General features: G+C 38.5%; 8 non-coding genes across 8 annotated transcripts; 4 read left to right on the forward strand and 4 right to left on the reverse strand.

Moving 5' to 3' along the window:
- Positions 1–222: 222 nt before the first annotated feature.
- LOC122868252 lies at positions 223–338 on the reverse strand. Its single transcript, XR_006376072.1, has one exon. It is a non-coding gene; the product is annotated as a U5 spliceosomal RNA (small nuclear RNA).
- A 7,007-nt stretch (positions 339–7,345) lies between these two features.
- On the reverse strand, positions 7,346–7,459 carry LOC122868250. The gene has a single exon (XR_006376070.1). It is a non-coding gene; the product is annotated as a U5 spliceosomal RNA (small nuclear RNA).
- A 1,520-nt stretch (positions 7,460–8,979) lies between these two features.
- Positions 8,980–9,095, reverse strand: LOC122868256. The gene has a single exon (XR_006376076.1). It is a non-coding gene; the product is annotated as a U5 spliceosomal RNA (small nuclear RNA).
- A 550-nt stretch (positions 9,096–9,645) lies between these two features.
- On the reverse strand, positions 9,646–9,759 carry LOC122868251. Its single transcript, XR_006376071.1, has one exon. It is a non-coding gene; the product is annotated as a U5 spliceosomal RNA (small nuclear RNA).
- Positions 9,760–12,313: 2,554 nt separating this feature from the next.
- LOC122868248 lies at positions 12,314–12,429 on the forward strand. Its single transcript, XR_006376068.1, has one exon. It is a non-coding gene; the product is annotated as a U5 spliceosomal RNA (small nuclear RNA).
- A 547-nt stretch (positions 12,430–12,976) lies between these two features.
- Positions 12,977–13,092, forward strand: LOC122868257. The gene has a single exon (XR_006376077.1). It is a non-coding gene; the product is annotated as a U5 spliceosomal RNA (small nuclear RNA).
- A 1,515-nt stretch (positions 13,093–14,607) lies between these two features.
- On the forward strand, positions 14,608–14,723 carry LOC122868258. Its single transcript, XR_006376078.1, has one exon. It is a non-coding gene; the product is annotated as a U5 spliceosomal RNA (small nuclear RNA).
- A 745-nt stretch (positions 14,724–15,468) lies between these two features.
- Positions 15,469–15,583, forward strand: LOC122868249. The gene has a single exon (XR_006376069.1). It is a non-coding gene; the product is annotated as a U5 spliceosomal RNA (small nuclear RNA).
- The last annotated feature ends 2,780 nt before the right edge of the window (positions 15,584–18,363 follow it).

Below are 18,363 nucleotides of genomic sequence, written 5' to 3' on the forward strand. Positions count from 1 at the left end.
GTGAGTCTCATGTTTGAATTGTTTTGTTTTTTCAAAATGCCACTCTGAGCTTGACAAAAAATCCTTTGTAATGCCTGTTCTTGGTAACTTCTAAAATACATATGACACATATATAAACAAAGCAGCAGACTTTGTGTTTATGCTCCAGCAAACAAAACATTTTGTATCAATTCTATTTCGTCTTTGAAACACAACTTATCATTTTCCTTCCACAGATCAGGAAGCCCTGCAATGAAGCAGAGCATCAAAAAATTCAGTAAAACTCTTATTGATCCTCTCCACAGAAATCTGTAGTAAAAGGAGAAAGATTTCAACGATCTGAAGAGAAATCAGAGTGATCTACTTTCACAGCGCGCGAGACACCAATCACTTCAGCAGGGACACGTGCTTCAGACATCAAATGATATAACACATAATATACTTAATTCATTGTCTGGTTGGTAGTACTCATGAAAGTATGCAGTAGCTGCCAACAAAGTGTCATTTAACAAAGGCGCTCTTGAAGGGTTTCAACATTTACTTCCTATGTGTGGTATTGTGACATTGATTGCAGTCGATTTAGAAGGGAGGTGCAGTCAATGTCATGGCGTGATGAAAATGTAAGAGGAAGCCAAGTGAGGCTGGTCCTCTGATTAAAGAAAAGATGTGTTACATACCATGTCGTTGTCGTTAATCTATCAAAACTGCCCTGCAGCTACACAGTGGTGACTCACAACAAATTAAAAATGAAACCAAGCACATATCATACCGATACACGCCTTAAATACATCTCATCTGTCGACATTAAAATGGCAATGTACAGTACCTGGATGAACAAAAAGATCAAATGTGTTTTCCAAATAGAAAACAGCATTACAACATGGAATAGCATTTACATGGGAGGTTAAATGCATTTATTTAGGCTGTAATGTAGGCTATATCAAATATAATTTCTGTTAGACAGTCCGTAAAAAAACGCTAACTGCCAATTTTAGCAAAACGTACCAGTGGTGGAAAGTACTTTACTCAACTACTTGTACTTTATTTTAGTTTTTACCAGTGGTGGAATGTAACTAAGTAGCCTACATTTACTCAAGTATTGTATTTAAAGCGACAGTTCACCCCAAAATCAAACATACATATTTTTCCTCTTACCTGTAGTGCTATTTATCCATCTAGATAGTTTGGGCATGAGTTGCTGAGTTTTGGAGATATCGGCCGTAGAGATGTCTGCATATATATATGGCACTCAGCTTGTGGTGCTCAAAACGCCAAAAAATACATTTGAAAAACTGCTGCAAATTTGAGGTACTCGTACTTTATCTGAGTTTTTTAATCTCATGCCACTTTCTGCTTTTGCTTCTTATTTGACAGCTTTCGTTCACTTACTTTACAAATTAAGATTTTTGCACACCAAACATATGAAAATGTACAATTGGTAACTATTTTAACAATCATGTAGTAATTTTTCACTTCTAAAGTTCAGAATTTTTACAAATCAAACAATCAATCGATTAATCGAGAAAATAATCAGCAGATTAAGCCATAATGAAAATAATCATTAGTTGCAGTCCTACACAGGGCCCATTTTTCTGCTTTGAGTACTTTTACTTTTAATACATTTTCCTGATTATACTTACATACTTTTATTTAAGTAACATTTTTAATTCAGAGCTTTTACTTGTGTATTTTTACAGTGTGGTATTAGTACTTTTACTTAAGTAAAAGATCTGAATACTTCCTCCACCAGAGGTATTTCCATTTTCTGCAACTTTATACTTCTGCTTCACTACATTTCAGAAGGAAATATTGCACTTTTTGCTTCACTACATTTATTTGACAGATGGCTACTATACTTTACACATTGTGATTTTACATGCAATCAATACGATGCATTGTTACAGATTAAACTATACAACGGGATATAGAGTAGTTCATATTAACTCAACCATATACAACATTTGAATGCTGCTTACATGTCACGTAATAATAATCCAATCATATCTTTATGATAATGTAACACTGACAATCCACAGCATAATGAGTACTTTAAGTACTTTTTTCTGACAATACTTCTGTACTTTGACTTGAGTAAAATTTTAAATGCAGGGCTTTAACTTACAAAGGAATATCTTTATATTTAAATAAAGGATCTGAATACTTGTTCTACCACTGGAAGCTACACAGACAAGTTGGTATATGCACAAGGTCGGTTGCTGGATATTCTGGAAACACACATGATTAAATGTCCCAAAACGTCAGAGTGATTAATCTGTTTGCTGGCTGTTGAAACCAGTTTTAATGCACCTTTTGTCACATACCAGAAGGCTATATCATACGAGTCATCATCCACTAACTGGCGTAGAAGTAATGGGACTAATTCCACTATTTATGACAAATCTATTGGGGGCACCTTTCGAAGAAATCACACTGGGTTGACTTACAATATTATGTCTTTACCAACTGAATAAACCATTGGCCAAAACCAGAAAATGGCTAATGTTTGAAAAATAAAAGCAAGTTTAAATCAACAACATTCTCGTTGTCTTCGATCAATTGCTCATAATCCATAAGATCCAACACTCGTCTAACTGTTTATTATTATGAATAGATTTGTTTTTCAAATAGCCAGCCTGAGTCTCACAAATAATCTCTAATACCTTGACACAATATACTGCAGTGGTTCCTAACCTGGGGGTGGGGACAAGATGAGTGTCAGGGGTTTAGAGATCATCACTTGTGTAGAAAATAAGAAAAATCAAAACTGTGCTTTCCTCTTGTGAAATACTGTACAGTTTTAGGTTTTTTTCAAACTAAACAGTCTAATAAGGGGAAGTCACAGGTAGTCGTTGCTTCATATTAAGAGTCACAAGCATAAAAAGGTCAGGTTGATCTATTGGGCAATGTGTGTGGAAACATTTTGCAGTCTACATTCAAATGCGTGATTGGTCTCGAATTGTCTATTTATCAGTTCATCTTGGTTTCTCCATACTGCCCCTTTTTATAAATGTCCCATTCTCACGCACCATTTTAGATATCATACGCAAAACAGAAAGTGCAGCCAAGTAGAAGGAAGCAACAGCAGATTATGTTTCTGTTAATATTTCCTTGTTTGCACGTGCATCCTTGTTTTTGATTTGATGGAACACGGTTGATGTTGATCCGATGTGGGATCAGCTCACTGAAATAATAGTCCTTGTGTAACACAAGTCACTGTAAACATTGAGCAACACCCATATTCAACAACTGCAGCATGCTACCGGCGCCAAGATTTCTGACGAAATGAGTAACCAGAAATCTTCAGTCAGTTGCTCATAATCCTCAAGAACAACAGTGAGTCTCATGTTTGAATTGTTTTGTTTTTTCAAAATGCCACTCTGAGCTTGACAAAAATTCCTTTGTAATGCCTGTTCTTGGCAACTTCTAGTTGATAATGTTTGTGGAATTAATTTTTTATTTTAATTCAAAAAGTGAAATTTAGGTTGTCCAGATACCATTTATCTTTACCTGGTTTTGAGAGGAGTCAGACCTAACTTTAAAGAAATGAGACAGTGAGATCTGAAGGGGGGGTATGATATATTTACATCAGAAACTAAACTTAACAGTCTAGATGTAAAAAAATATATATAATTATTGAAATTTGACAAGATTTGATGATTTAATGGTGATGTTCTCTCCATTTGATTAAATAATACTAAGATATTCATCATTAAATTGATTATTGCTGTATGTTGATGGATATCTTTCGGTGCATTTGCCACCGCCAAATCAAAACCTAAAATTATAAACTCTGAAAATGATAAACTTCTGAAGTGTGAGATCAGCAACAGTGTGAGTGATTTAGGAAATAGATTAAGTTTTAAGAGATGTCCCTGAAAGTTATTCAAACAAATAGCACCACCTCCTGACTCATTACAGCTATGACTACTAAGGATTTTGCCTCTGTAATGATTGATGACACCCAAGTGAGTAAAAACACTTGTTCAGATAGTTATAGCAATGGATAGAAATAAGAAATATGAGAGTATAAAACACATTTCAACTAAAAGAAAATGGAGAGAAGATAAAACAATTAAAGATGAATGAATTTGCAGCATATATAAATCCACCAGTTGTCAGCACATGCAAACTGTGTAAATGATGATCTCTGCTCATTTTGATCTTTTATTTAAAGTCAAGATGAACAGAAGGCAACACGCACACCACTCGCTTTGTCTCTTTTGTGGTGCAGGGAATCAAATCCCCCAAAGATCCAGTAAATTCCTGCGCACACTTATCACCTCGGCATTGATTTATTTAAAAAAGGTCGACGTTTCGGACACAAGGACCTTTCTCAGGACATATCAATCATAAAGTGACACAGTGCTTAAATCTAGCCCATAAGTGCATGATAGTCCACAGTTGTACATACAATATCATTAATCCTTTTTATATTACTAAAAAGGAAAAACATTGTTTAAAAAATAGTTGTATCTATATATACAAGACATAGCCCAAATCTACAGTGTGCAAATGTCCCATCGGTTCCTATAACTTTAAATTCATCCAAACCAAAAACACATTTTTGGGAGGACAGGCCCACCCAAAAAAAGAAAACAGAAAACCATGTGTATGTCATCTAGTAGTGTTGTGGGCAGGGGTTTTAAAGCGCTCAACTCAATCAAAATAATCAAATAGAGAATCATTCAAATAGAAAAGGGGGGCAAGACATAGACCAACTCTTAACAATCACACAAAACAACAAGATGTAAAACACTACATACCATGTTAGATAAAAGTTTTTATATAAAACACACAGGTCAGTTATAAAAACATCTATTTTAGGAACTTGAACTCTCTCAATGCCAGTATACCAATATGAGGTCGGGGGATGTTTCATATGTGGACTGTATTTGTTTACATTTCTAATAGCAGAACGATGTTCTAGTCTTCGAAGACCTAGTTGCCGATGTATACTTCACCACAAGCACACTTGATGAGGTATATGACATCAGTGGTTCTACAGGAAGTTGTGCCCAGGATTTTGTGCTCTTTGTATTTTGCTTGAATGTATCATTTATCTCACACTGACATTAGCTAAAATGTCTTGTCTTGATGAAATAAATAGGCTAAGTAAATAAATAAGCATGGCAAACTAAAAGGTGGCATAACTACTCCCCGAGGAAGAAAGAATAAAGGTAGCATTTTCGGAGGTCTGGAACCAGGCTACATGAAAAAAAGGCCTTTGCAATGCAATATATCTTGATTAGGGATTTAAATAAAGACCACAAAGACCTTTCTCAAGACCCCTCCAAGTCTTCTGTAGTGTGTGTCCTTGGATACTCAAACAAGGCACAGCAAACCAAACATTCAATCACAATACATTGGCATATCCTTACTAGTGACCCACAAGTTGGTGTACTGTACAAAGAATAACCATAAAGACAAACTGGTCCACTCAGATTGCCTTTTGTCATGCTTACCAGAAGGTAATTTCAAATGTGGTGGATGCGAAACAATGCCAACACACAACTAAGTGCATTTCCCTCTTCCACCCTGTGACAGGAAAAGAGCACAAAATCTGGGGCACAATATCCTGTAAAACCACTGAGGTCATATACCTCATACATGTACAGTATCTCACAGAAGTGAGTACACCCCTCACATCTTTGTAAATATTTTTTTATATCTTTTCATGTGACAACAGTGAAGAAATGACACTTTGCTACAATGTAAAGTAGTGAGTGTACAGCTTGTATAACAGTGTAAATTTGCGGTCCCCTTAAAATAACACACAGCCATTAATGTTTAAACCGCTGGCCACAAAAGTGCGTACACCCCTAAGTGAAAATGTCCAAACTGGGCCCAATCAGCCATTTTCTCTCCCCAGTGTCATGTGACTCATTAGTGTTAAAAGGTCTCAGGTGGAAGGACGTCCTGTGGTCTGATGAGACCAAGATGAACTTATTTGGTTTAGATGTTGTCAACCGTGTGTGGCGGCAACCAGGTGAGGAGTACAAAGACAAGTGTGTGTGTCTTGCCTACAGTCAAGCATGGTGGTGGGAGTGTCATGGTCTGGGGCTGCACGAGTGCTGCCTGCACTACAGTTCATTGAGGGACCCATGAATGCCAACATGTACTGTGAAATACTGAAGCAGAGCACGATCCCCTCCCTTCGGAGACTGGGCCACAGGGCAGTATTCCAACATGTTAGCGACCCCAAACACACCTCCAAGACGACCACTGCCTTGCTAAAGAAGCTGAGGGTAAAGGTGATGGACTGGCCAAGCATGTCTCCAGACCTGAACCCTATTGAGCATTTGTGGGGCATCCTCAAACGGAAGATGGAGGAGCGCAAGGTCTCTAACATCCACCAGCTCCATGATGTCATCATGGAGGAGTGGAAGAGGACTCCAGTGGCAGCCTGTGAAGCGCTGATGAACTCCATGCACAGGAGGGTAACGGCAGTTCTGGAAAATTATGGTGGCCACACAAAATATTGACACTTTGGGCCCAGTTTGGACATTTTCACTTAGGGGTGTACGCACTTTTGTGGCCAGCGGTTTAGACATTAATGGCTGTGTGTTGAGTTATTTTAAGGGGACCGCAAATTTACACTGTTATACAAGCTGTACACTCACTACTTTACATTGTAGCAAAGTGTCATTTCTTCAGTGTTGTCACATGAAAAGATATAATAAAATATCTACAAAAAAGTGAGGGGTGTACTCACTTCTGTGAGATACTGTATATAGATATATATGTGTGGGTATATAATAAAAACCACGGAAGTTTCATCAGTGAGAAACAACTCTGCTGAAGGTACTCCTTTGTTTGACCAGCCCGTCATGGAGCGGGTGGGAGACACTGTCCAAGATGGCATGTAGTTTGGCCAGCATCCTCCTCTCTGACACCACCGCCAGAGAGTCCAGCTCCACCCCCACAATGTCACTGGCCTTATGGATCAGTTTGTTGAGCCTGTTAGTGTCCGCTACCCTCAGCCTGCTGCCCCAGCATGCAACAGCATATAGGATAGCACTGGCCACCACAGACTCATAGAACATCTTCAGCATTGTCCGGCAGGTGTTGAAGGACCTCAGCCTCCTCAGGAGTTGAGGTTAACTAAGGTGAAGTTGTTTTTGTGTTGCAAAGAGTAACAAGTGGAAGAAACGTGAGTGGAAAACGCTGCGAGGCGGAACATGCAGAAAGAAAGCTCATTTTCTGAAACAAAAACAAATAATGACTGTGTCGCTATAAGAAGACATGACAGATACATACACAGAAAGAGAGCAGACTCAGTGTTTATCTTCCAGTAAGTTAAACACTTTGTATCAGTTTTGTTTCGTCCCGGAAACACAACTTAACTTTTCCTTTAACATGTCAGGAAGCTCCGCAATGAAGCAGAGCATCAAAAATTCAATAAGACTCTTATTGATCCTCTCCACGGAAATCTTTAGTAAAAGGCGAAAGATTTATACGATCTGAAGAGAAATCAGAGTGATCTACTTACACCGCGGCGCGAGACAACGATCACTTCAGCGGGGACACGTGCTTCACCACTGGTGTAGTTATTGATCTCACTCAATAACACAAACCACTAACTGGATGCTGTGGACAAACATGGCGCAGCTGGTGAATGTAAACTTTGCGCTGCTTAACTGAGATATTTTTGAATCGCTTAGTCTGATGTCGAGTGGTGACGCAATGCATGCTGGGAGTTGAGGACGTCACTCTCGTTTGAGTTTCATTTTCTCCGTGTTTTTCCTTTTGCTTTCCTTTACCGTTTTAAGTTACTTTAAGTCTATTTGAGTGCAACACTTTACACGCAGACCGCAATGGCACCGACGGCGGTTCAGGTAGTTTGTGTTAAATCTCCAGTGTGACGGCCTTTGACTGCCCAGAGCCCGCAGATCTCATGCAGGACAGCGCCTCCATGTGGGAACAGACCTCACAAAACCGGTCTATGTCTCCTTTTTGCATTTCCCAAACAGCACTTTTAAAGTGCTTTATCACTGAGTAACACATATTATAGTGTTGCAGGTAGCGGGCATTTATTCCAAGAATAACAGACAGACTAACATAAACTCAAAAACAGCGTCTGACAAGACGGGATATCAGGCGCTTTTTTGTTGCTGTACAGTTTTAAACCTGTGTTTTCTGTTTCTGTTATGTATTTTTAAAAGCATTAGGATAACGGAAATAACGCAACACGTGGAGCCATCACGGAATAAGGTTGTTTTTTTTTTGTCCCAGAAACACAGCAACAATCCAATTGCATGGCTCTGTCCAAAGGTAACAAAATCCACGTCCCAGCACCTCTAAAGCTCACTAATTAACATGTCAGCGGAAGACTCATCCCCCCACAATGCACCACAGAGCGCCACAGGAAGTCATTGCTGCCTGTGGCCATCAAACTCTGTAACTCCTCCCTCTAAGTGTCAGTCTGTATGACCCTAAGTCACTAAACTGGACATTGATCATTACATCTCTGCAATACTTGAAATAATTGTGCAATATTCCGTGTTAATACTGCTGTGCAATAGACTCTTTTCAGTTTTAAATTCCTATTTATTGATATTTTTACTGCTGCGCAATATTCTCCGTCTCATTATAACCTTAATAAGCTAAATTTAACTTGACAGTTCGTGCACTATTTCTTTATACCGTATTATCATCATCAACCGGTAAACCCACTTTGTACTTCACACTTATTTTATTTTATACTTATACCCACCTGGTACTTAATTTATCTGACCTGTATTATAGTGTATTATATTTTTTTGCTTAGTACTTCTATTCCTGTGTGCACTGACGTGATAGTGAGCTGCTGTGACAGTTTCCCCTCAGGGATCAATAAAGTATTTCTGATTCCGATGTTAAATCTAAGTCGGACTAACTCTTGGCTGTGCATTGCACATTTTATTAGTGTACGCAGACTTGTGTGTGTGTGTGTGAATATGTGTGTGTAATGATAATCGCTGTTAGAAACAGCTGACGCTTTTTTCCTTTAACATGTCAGGAAGCTCCGCAATGAAGCAGAGCATCAAAAAATTCAATAAGACTCTTATTGATCCTCTCCACGGAAATCTTTAGTAAAAGGCGAAAGATTTATACGATCTGAAGAGAAATCAGAGTGATCTACTTCACCGCGGCGCGAGACAACGATCACTTCAGCGGGGACACGTGCTTCACCACTGGTGTAGTTATTGATCTCACTCAATAAAACAAACCACTAACTGGATGCTGTGGACAAACATGGCGGAGCTGGTGAATGTAAACTTTGCGCTGCTTAACTGAGATATTTTTTGAAACGCTTAGTCTGATGTCGAGTGGTGACGCAATGCATGCTGGGATTACGTTTTCGCTTCCGGGTTATCTCACATTTAAATTCTACTCAGCTGTCTCGGGTATTTTCGTGAATTTAATATAATAAGTTCAACCCAACAGTCAAAGGCACGACAGCACGACACCCGCACCGTTACTCCCGCCATGTTGGTATTCACACTTTTAAATTAATCTTATATATTAACTTTCCGATGCATGAAATCATCATACACAGTAAACACCACAGGCGCAGATGAAACGCCTTTACTCGTGGAACCTGCACGTGTTTCACCAGGTGAGACATTAAAAGCCGGTCATCGGTGAAAAACGGCTCTAACTTTTTTTTCTTTAACATGTCAGGAAGCTCCGCTATGAAGCAGAGCATCAAAAATTCAATAAGACTCTTATTGATCCTCTCCACGGAAATCTTTAGTAAAAGGCGAAAGATTTATACGATCTGAAGAGAAATCAGAGTGATCTACTTCACCGCGGCGCGAGACAACGATCACTTCAGCGGGGACACGTGCTTCACCACTGGTGCAACGTTAAATAAAACAAACCACTAACTGGATGTTGTGGACAAACATGGCGGAGCTGATGAATGTAAACTTTGCTTAATCTTATATATAAACTTTCGGACAGTCCTGCCACACAGCTCGGGTTTCTGTTGATGAGGAGTAGGAGCGTCCGTGAGGTACTGACGTTCAGATACACCTTCTTTAAGGTGACGTTAACTGACGTGAATTTGTTTTTATTTACATGTAGTATATATGGTGAGACCTGGGGTATCCTCACTGTTCACCCAGCATCAAAAGTGTTCCCAGAGTGTTGGCTGAAAGTGTGTTTGAGAGACCCGAAAACAGATGAGGCAGGGCTGTTGCAGTTCAATTTTATAGCCTATGCATTTCTTTGTTGATGTGTGTCTGTCTGTGGTTTAAACATCCAAATATCTTACAGTTTTTCTCAATTGATAAAACACAATTTCTGAAACTTTGCTCCATTTGCTTAGTAAATATACTAAGCTAAGCTAACCAGCTGCTGGCTGTAGCTTATCTTAGTATATTTACTATACAGACACAGCAGTGGTATCAATCAGCTTACCCTCAGAAAGAAAGTTAATAAGTGTATTTCCCAAAATGTTGAACTTTTCATTTAACAAGAGGCTATATAGGCTCTTTGTTGACTTCTGGCTATTTATTGAAGTTAAGGATTGCACACAATTTCTCTTACAGTTTTTCTCAATTGCTAAAACACTAACACCCATTGGCTGAACAAAGTTCTCAGTTGCCTGGCCCCATTTAGCTAATTGTGCAGTCTGTTGTCGATACCTTAAACCATTTCACATAAAGCACAATTTGCAGATCTCACTTAGACGTCTCAGCAAAACTCTAAACACATTCTGCACTCTTAATGCACATGTCGTCCATACTGGTAAACACAAGCGGCAACAATCAAATACAAATAGATAACACACGTCATTGATTGAACACAACCACTCAAAATTGATGTAACCTGTTTCAAATGATGTGACACAACCCACATAAGCCAGTTCAGAGAGCAAACAGGTTGTGCTCTGGCCTGACCCAGCCCAAAGACAGGAGAAGCACATTGATCACATGTTTACTCCTTTGATTTTTGGCCCTTTTAGTATTGTATACTGCAGTACAGTGCATTGTAGGCTGTATACTGTACAATGAACAAATCGTATGGCTCTGAACATTGTGCTTTCCATTTGTCAACAGTACTGACTGCTCAATAGATGTTGACTGGTTGCAGGTTCATTACAGTATCACAGAGACAAAGGGCGAGTTTGTGAGATGCAGGGTACAGTACTGTAAAAACAGGGGTACAAGGAGGAGGAAGAACAACAAAATCTTGCAAAGAGCAAAGCAGAGTAGTAATTTCTGATCAATTTTGAGCTACTATGATAGAACATGTTTTTGCTCATAAGAAGACAGTGACGGAGAAATATTACATTTGTTTATTGATTAAAAATGTACTTCTCCCTGAGAACTATGTTTTGAACAATGTATTTTCTGTTTTTTGGTGTATTGTTTACTGACTGCTTGATAGTGTATATCATTTTGATCACTTGGTTTATGATTTGAGAGCAGTGCTTGATTTTGAACACAGGTAAAACTGTTTTGAGGCGAAAGTTTCATTTTGCGAGAGGAGTCAGAGGTTTTGTAAATAGTGCTTGAAGATGAGGTTTTGTGTTTAATGGTTTCAGAAAATGGAGCAAAGTTTCAGAAATTGTGTTTTATCAATTGAGAAAAACTGTAAGATATTTGGATGTTTAAACCACAGACAGACACACATCAACAAAGAAATGCATAGGCTATAAAATTGAACTGCAACAGCCCTGCCTCATCTGTTTTCGGGTCTCTCAAACACACTTTCAGCCAACACTCTGGGAACACTTTTGATGCTGGGTGAACAGTGAGGATACCCCAGGTCTCACCATATATCCATCCATCCATCCATTTTCTACCGCTTGGTCCCCGTTAGGGGGTCGCGGGTGACTGGAGCCTATCCCAGTGACTTCGGGCCTTAGGCAGGGCACACCCTGGACAGTGGCCAACTCGTCGCAGGGCGAACACAGACACAGACAAGGACAGACAACCATTCACTCACACATTCATTCAATACGGGCAATTTAGAGTTATCAATTAACCTACACATGCATGTCTTTGGACGGTGGGAGGAAGCCGGAGAACCCGGAGAGAACCTCTCACCATATATACTACATGTAAATAAAAACAAATTCACGTCAGTTAACGTCACCTTAAAGAAGGTGTATCTGAACGTCAGTACCTCACGGACGCTCCTACTCCTCATCAACAGAAACCCGAGCTGTGTGGCAGGACTGTCCGAAAGTTTATATATAAGATTAAGCAAAGTTTACATTCATCAGCTCCGCCATGTTTGTCCACAACATCCAGTTAGTGGTTTGTTTTATTTAACGTTGCACCAGTGGTGAAGCACGTGTCCCCGCTGAAGTGATCGTTGTCTCGCGCCGCGGTGAAGTAGATCACTCTGATTTCTCTTCAGATCGTATAAATCTTTCGCCTTTTACTAAAGATTTCCGTGGAGAGGATCAATAAGAGTCTTATTGAATTTTTTGATGCTCTGCTTCATAGCGGAGCTTCCTGACATGTTAAAGAAAAAAAGTTAGAGCCGTTTTTCACCGATGACCGGCTTTTAATGTCTCACCTGGTGAAACACGTGCAGGTTCCACGAGTAAAGGCGTTTCATCTGCGTCTGTGGTGTTTACTGTGTATGATGATTTCATGCATCGGAAAGTTAATATATAAGATTAATTTAAAAGTGTGAATACCAACATGGCGGGAGTAACGGTGCGGGTGTCGTGCTGTCGTGCCTTTGACTGTTGGGTTGAACTTATTATATTAAATTCACGAAAATACCCGAGACAGCTGAGTAGAATTTAAATGTGAGATAACCCGGAAGCGAAAACGTAATCCCAGCATGCATTGCGTCACCACTCGACATCAGACTAAGCGATTCAAAAATATCTCAGTTAAGCAGCGCAAAGTTTACATTCACCAGCTGCGCCATGTTTGTCCACAGCATCCAGTTAGTGGTTTGTTTTATTGAGTGAGATCAATAACTACACCAGTGGTGAAGCACGTGTCCCCGCTGAAGTGATCGTTGTCTCGCGCCGCGGTGAAGTAGATCACTCTGATTTCTCTTCAGATCGTATAAATCTTTCGCCTTTTACTAAAGATTTCCGTGGAGAGGATCAATAAGAGTCTTATTGAATTTTTTGATGCTCTGCTTCATTGCGGAGCTTCCTGACATGTTAAAGGAAAAAAGCGTCAGCTGTTTCTAACAGCGATTATCATTACACACACATATTCACACACACACAAGTCTGCGTACACTAATAAAATGTGCAATGCACAGCCAAGAGTTAGTCTGACTTAGATTTAACATCGGAATCAGAAATACTTTATTGATCCCTGAGGGGAAACTGTCACAGCAGCTCACTATCACGTCAGTGCACACAGGAATAGAAGTACTAAGCAAAAAAATATAATACACTATAATACAGGTCAGATAAATTAAGTACCAGGTGGGTATAAGTATAAAATAAAATAAGTGTGAAGTACAAAGTGGGTTTACCGGTTGATGATGATAATACGGTATAAAGAAATAGTGCACGAACTGTCAAGTTAAATTTAGCTTATTAAGGTTATAATGAGACGGAGAATATTGCGCAGCAGTAAAAATATCAATAAATAGGGAATTTAAAACTGAAAAGAGTCTATTGCACAGCAGTATTAACACGGAATATTGCACAATTATTTCAAGTATTGCAGAGATGTAATGATCAATGTCCAGTTTAGTGACTTAGGGTCATACAGACTGACACTTAGAGGGAGGAGTTACAGAGTTTGATGGCCACAGGCAGCAATGACTTCCTGTGGCGCTCTGTGGTGCATTGTGGGGGGATGAGTCTTCCGCTGACATGTTAATTAGTGAGCTTTAGAGGTGCTGGGACGTGGATTTTGTTACCTTTGGACAGAGCCATGCAATTGGATTGTTGCTGTGTTTCTGGGACAAAAAAACAACCTTATTCCGTGATGGCTCCACGTGTTGCGTTATTTCCGTTATCCTAATGCTTTTAAAAATACATAACAGAAACAGAAAACACAGGTTTAAAACTGTACAGCAACAAAAAAGCGCCTGATATCCCGTCTTGTCAGACGCTGTTTTGAGTTTATGTTAGTCTGTCTGTTATTCTCTTGGAATAAATGCCCGCTACCTGCAACACTATAATATGTGTTACTCAGTGATAAAGCACTTTAAAAGTGCTGTTTGGGAAATGCAAAAAGGAGACATAGACCGGTTTTTTTGAGGTCTGTTCCCACATGGAGGCGCTGTCCTGCATGAGATCTGCGGGCTCTGGGCAGTCAAAGGCCGTCACACTGGAGATTTAACACAAACTACCTGAACCGCCGTCGGTGCCATTGCGGTCTGCGTGTAAAGTGTTGCACTCAAATAGACTTAAAGTAACTTAAAACGGTAAAGGAAAGCAAAAGGAAAAACACGGAGAAAATGAAACTCAAACGAGAGTGACGTCCTCAACTCCCAGCATGCATTGCGTCACCACTCGACATCAGACTAAGCGATTCAAAAATATCTCAGTTAAGCAGCGCAAAGTTTACATTCACCAGCTGCGCCATGTTTGTCCACAGCATCCAGTTAGTGGTTTGTTTTATTGAGTGAGATCAATAACTACACCAGTGGTGAAGCACGTGTCCCCGCTGAAGTGATCGTTGTCTCGCGCCGCGGTGAAGTAGATCACTCTGATTTCTCTTCAGATCGTATAAATCTTTCGCCTTTTACTAAAGATTTCCGTGGAGAGGATCAATAAGAGTCTTATTGAATTTTTTGATGCTCTGCTTCATTGCGGAGCTTCCTGACATGTTAAAGGAAAAGTTAAGTTGTGTTTCCGGGACGAAACAAAACTGATACAAAGTGTTTAACTTACTGGAAGATAAACACTGAGTCTGCTCTCTTTCTGTGTATGTATCTGTCATGTCTTCTTATAGCGACACAGTCATTATTTGTTTTTGTTTCAGAAAATGAGCTTTCTTTCTGCATGTTCCGCCTCGCAGCGTTTTCCACTCACGTTTCTTCCACTTGTTATTCTTTGCAACACAAAAACAACTTCACGTCAGGTAACGTGACCTTAAAGAAGGAGTATCTGACCCCCTACTCCTCATCAACAGATACCCGAGCTGTGTGTGTGTGCGCCCGCGAGGGGGCGGGATTTTCGACAATTAATATAAGATCTATTTAAAAGTGGTAACATCATTACTAATAACATTACTAATAACATTTGGCAGCGCAGTCGTGCTTTTGAGGTTGAAATTATTATTTTAAACTCGTGAAAATAACGAGACAGGTCTGCCCATTTTAAATTATAGATAAACCGGAAGCGAGGAATCCCATCATGCCTTGCGCCATAGCGTATATTTCTAACTAATGCTATATAAACGTATTTCTTTTACATTAAAAGTCCACAGTGTTATTTCTCAGTGTTTCACTATATTTGCACATTATGTGGCTTATAGTTTTAGACTAGACTTTTCAGTAAACCAGTACTTAAAACACTATTGTCGCCGATGTGTTCGGTCACAGTCGCCAAGTGTAGTCAGTTCACTCTTGATTCACTTCAAATCGTATAAATCTTTCGCCTTTTACTAAAGATTTCCGTGGAGCGGATCAATAAGAGTTTTAATTAATTTTTTGCTGCCCTGCTTCATGCGGGGCTTCCTGACTTTGTCAAATATCAAAACTACATCCTCTTGGTATCATAATTTATTAACATTGTCTCATTATCAAACAACTCTCAATCAACTTTCTTTAAAGAAGTTAAAGGGCGTTTGTTTCTTGTGCAGAGCCGCTTCTCTCACAGTGTTTTAATATGTAACATATAATCCACCAGGTGGGTCTGGTTAAAGTTAAGATAAGCGTTTATTGATCTCCAGAGGGGAGTTTCAGGTGCAGAGATAAGCACAGATAAAGAGAGGAAGTAAAAAATAAAATATATAACATAAGAGCAGTGGTGATAAGTAGCAGCAAAGTATAGTATATGTAAACAGTGGTGGTGGAAAAAGTACTCGGATCTTTTACTGAAAAGTAGCAATACCACAATATATAAATACGTTATAGTAAATTATAAGTAAAAGTCCTGCGCTCAAAATAAATATTGGATAATGTTTATTATTAAATGTAATTATTATTAATGTGGAAATCACTTTAATGTTGCAGCTGGTAAATGTGGGGGTAGAGGTGTGAAGTAGCAGAAAATGGGAATACTCAAGTAAAGTACCTCAAAATTGTACTTAACAAAGCACACTTACAGAAGTACTGTACTTAGTTATTTCCTGCACTGTACATTTCAGAAGCAAATACTGTTTTGTTTTTTTTACTCCACTGCATAAATTTAACGGCTACAGTTACTTTGCAGATGAAGATCTTAGATACAAAACATATGATCAGCTCATAAAATATGAAGCATTGCTATGATGCCGATAAAGTACACAAAACTATATAAAGCTATAGTGTACAGTAATTAAAGTATAATTCACCTCAGCCACCTTTAACATTAAGATGCTTCTGAAACATTAATGCATCATTAGTAAACAATCAATTAATAATATATAATATTCTGGAAGGGAATATTCTGTATAATGAGTACATTTAGCTGATAATACTTGTGTACTTTTACCTACTTACCTGTAATTAAGTATTTACTTACGTAAAGGATCTGAAAACCACCACTTCAAGTATGTAATGTCAAATTGTGTGTTTTAAGTGTTTGATATTTCATGTTATTCTGAATTTCTTAAAACTCAAATTTTATCCAAAGACTAATTATTTTTCCTGCTTCTCTGCTGCAAGTTTTAATGTGGCTTGCAGAATGTACCTTTCGCCTCTGAGGGGATACTACAGGAATATTGCAGTTATATTTTCCTGCGTCGCCAACATGCACAAACACACACACAGATACTCACTTATTGGTTGTCATCGTGCATTTATTGCTTGTTTTGCTCAGTCCCTGCATTTTCAGTACATACATTTATTTGCATTTTATCTGTGATGTGTGCGTCTGCGCTGACTGTGTCTGTATTTTCATCTCTTCCAGTTTGGTCCCTATAAATTTTAAACATTCAGCAAAAGACTTGATTTACAGCGGTGTGAAAAAGTGTTTGCCCCCTACCTGATTTCTTTTTTTTTTTGCATGTTTGTCACACTTAAATGTTTCAGATCATCAAACAAATTTAAATATTAGTCAAAGATAACACAAGTAAACACAAAATGCAGTTTTTAAATGAAGGTTGTTATTATTAAGGGAAAACCAACATGGCCCTCTGTGAAGAAGTGATTGCCCCCTAGCGTTTGCGATAACTTGCAATGAGTCTTTTACAGCGCTGTAAAAGACTCATTGCAAGTTATCGCAAACGCTTGATTGCAGTTTTTGCTGCTAAGGGTGGCCCAACCAGTTATTAGGTTTAGGGGGCAATCACTTTTTCACACAGGGCCATGTAGGTTTGGATTTTGTTTTCCCTTAATAACAACCTTCATTTAAAAACGTCATTTTGTGTTTACTTGTGTTATCTTTGACTAATATTTAAATTGATGATCTGAAACATTTAAATGTGACAAACATGCAAAAAAAAAAAGAAATCAGGAAGGGGGCACACACTTTTCACACCACTGTAATTTCAGAGCGCAGATATCGTTCACATTATTGAAGTTCCCGCAGTGGTGGAAAGTACAGTTACAGTACAGAGGTACTTGTATTTTACTATCTTCATTTTGTGCAGCTTTACACTTCTACTTAATTTTAGAGGGAGCTATTCTGAGCTGAGGATTTTAGAAATACTATAAACTACTTAGAATTAAACACTATACAAGTAGTTTAAATTAAATCAACCTCAAGATGCGAAAATATTACAATGCTGCTTATTTATTAATGCATCAGTCCTCATAAATTCAATCACCCACCCCATTAAGATACTAAAAACTCACCACCAAAAAAAGTTTGTGAAATGTTCTTAAATTGTTTGACAAAATCTTATATAAGATATGATGCATTATTATTGATTCAACTACCCAACAATATATAAATTAGGTCCACTTCAAACAGCTGCAACATTAAAGTTCTGCTTACATGTTAATGCATCGATAATAATAATTCAAAAATATTATATATATAAACTATGAAAGGGGCCACTCTGTATGAGTACTTTTACTTTTGATATTTTAAGTGCATTTTGCTGATAATACTTCTGTACTTAAGTACATTTCTGAATTCAGGACTTTTACTTGGAGTGGAGTATTTCCACATTGTGGTATTTAAACTTTTATTTAAATAAAGGATGTGAGTACTTCTTCCACCACGACTTCCCTAAAGTAACAGTTATATTTAAGGAGTTTAAGGGGTTTCCCAGCCAATCCATTATGCACCAGTATCACAATGCAGTAAAACCTTTTTTCATTTTGAAACTCACCAGCTGTTTAAACATCATCTGCTGGACAACAGTC

Source organism: Siniperca chuatsi, linkage group LG20 (assembly GCF_020085105.1).
Source record: "Siniperca chuatsi isolate FFG_IHB_CAS linkage group LG20, ASM2008510v1, whole genome shotgun sequence".
Lineage (NCBI taxonomy): Eukaryota > Metazoa > Chordata > Actinopteri > Centrarchiformes > Sinipercidae > Siniperca > Siniperca chuatsi.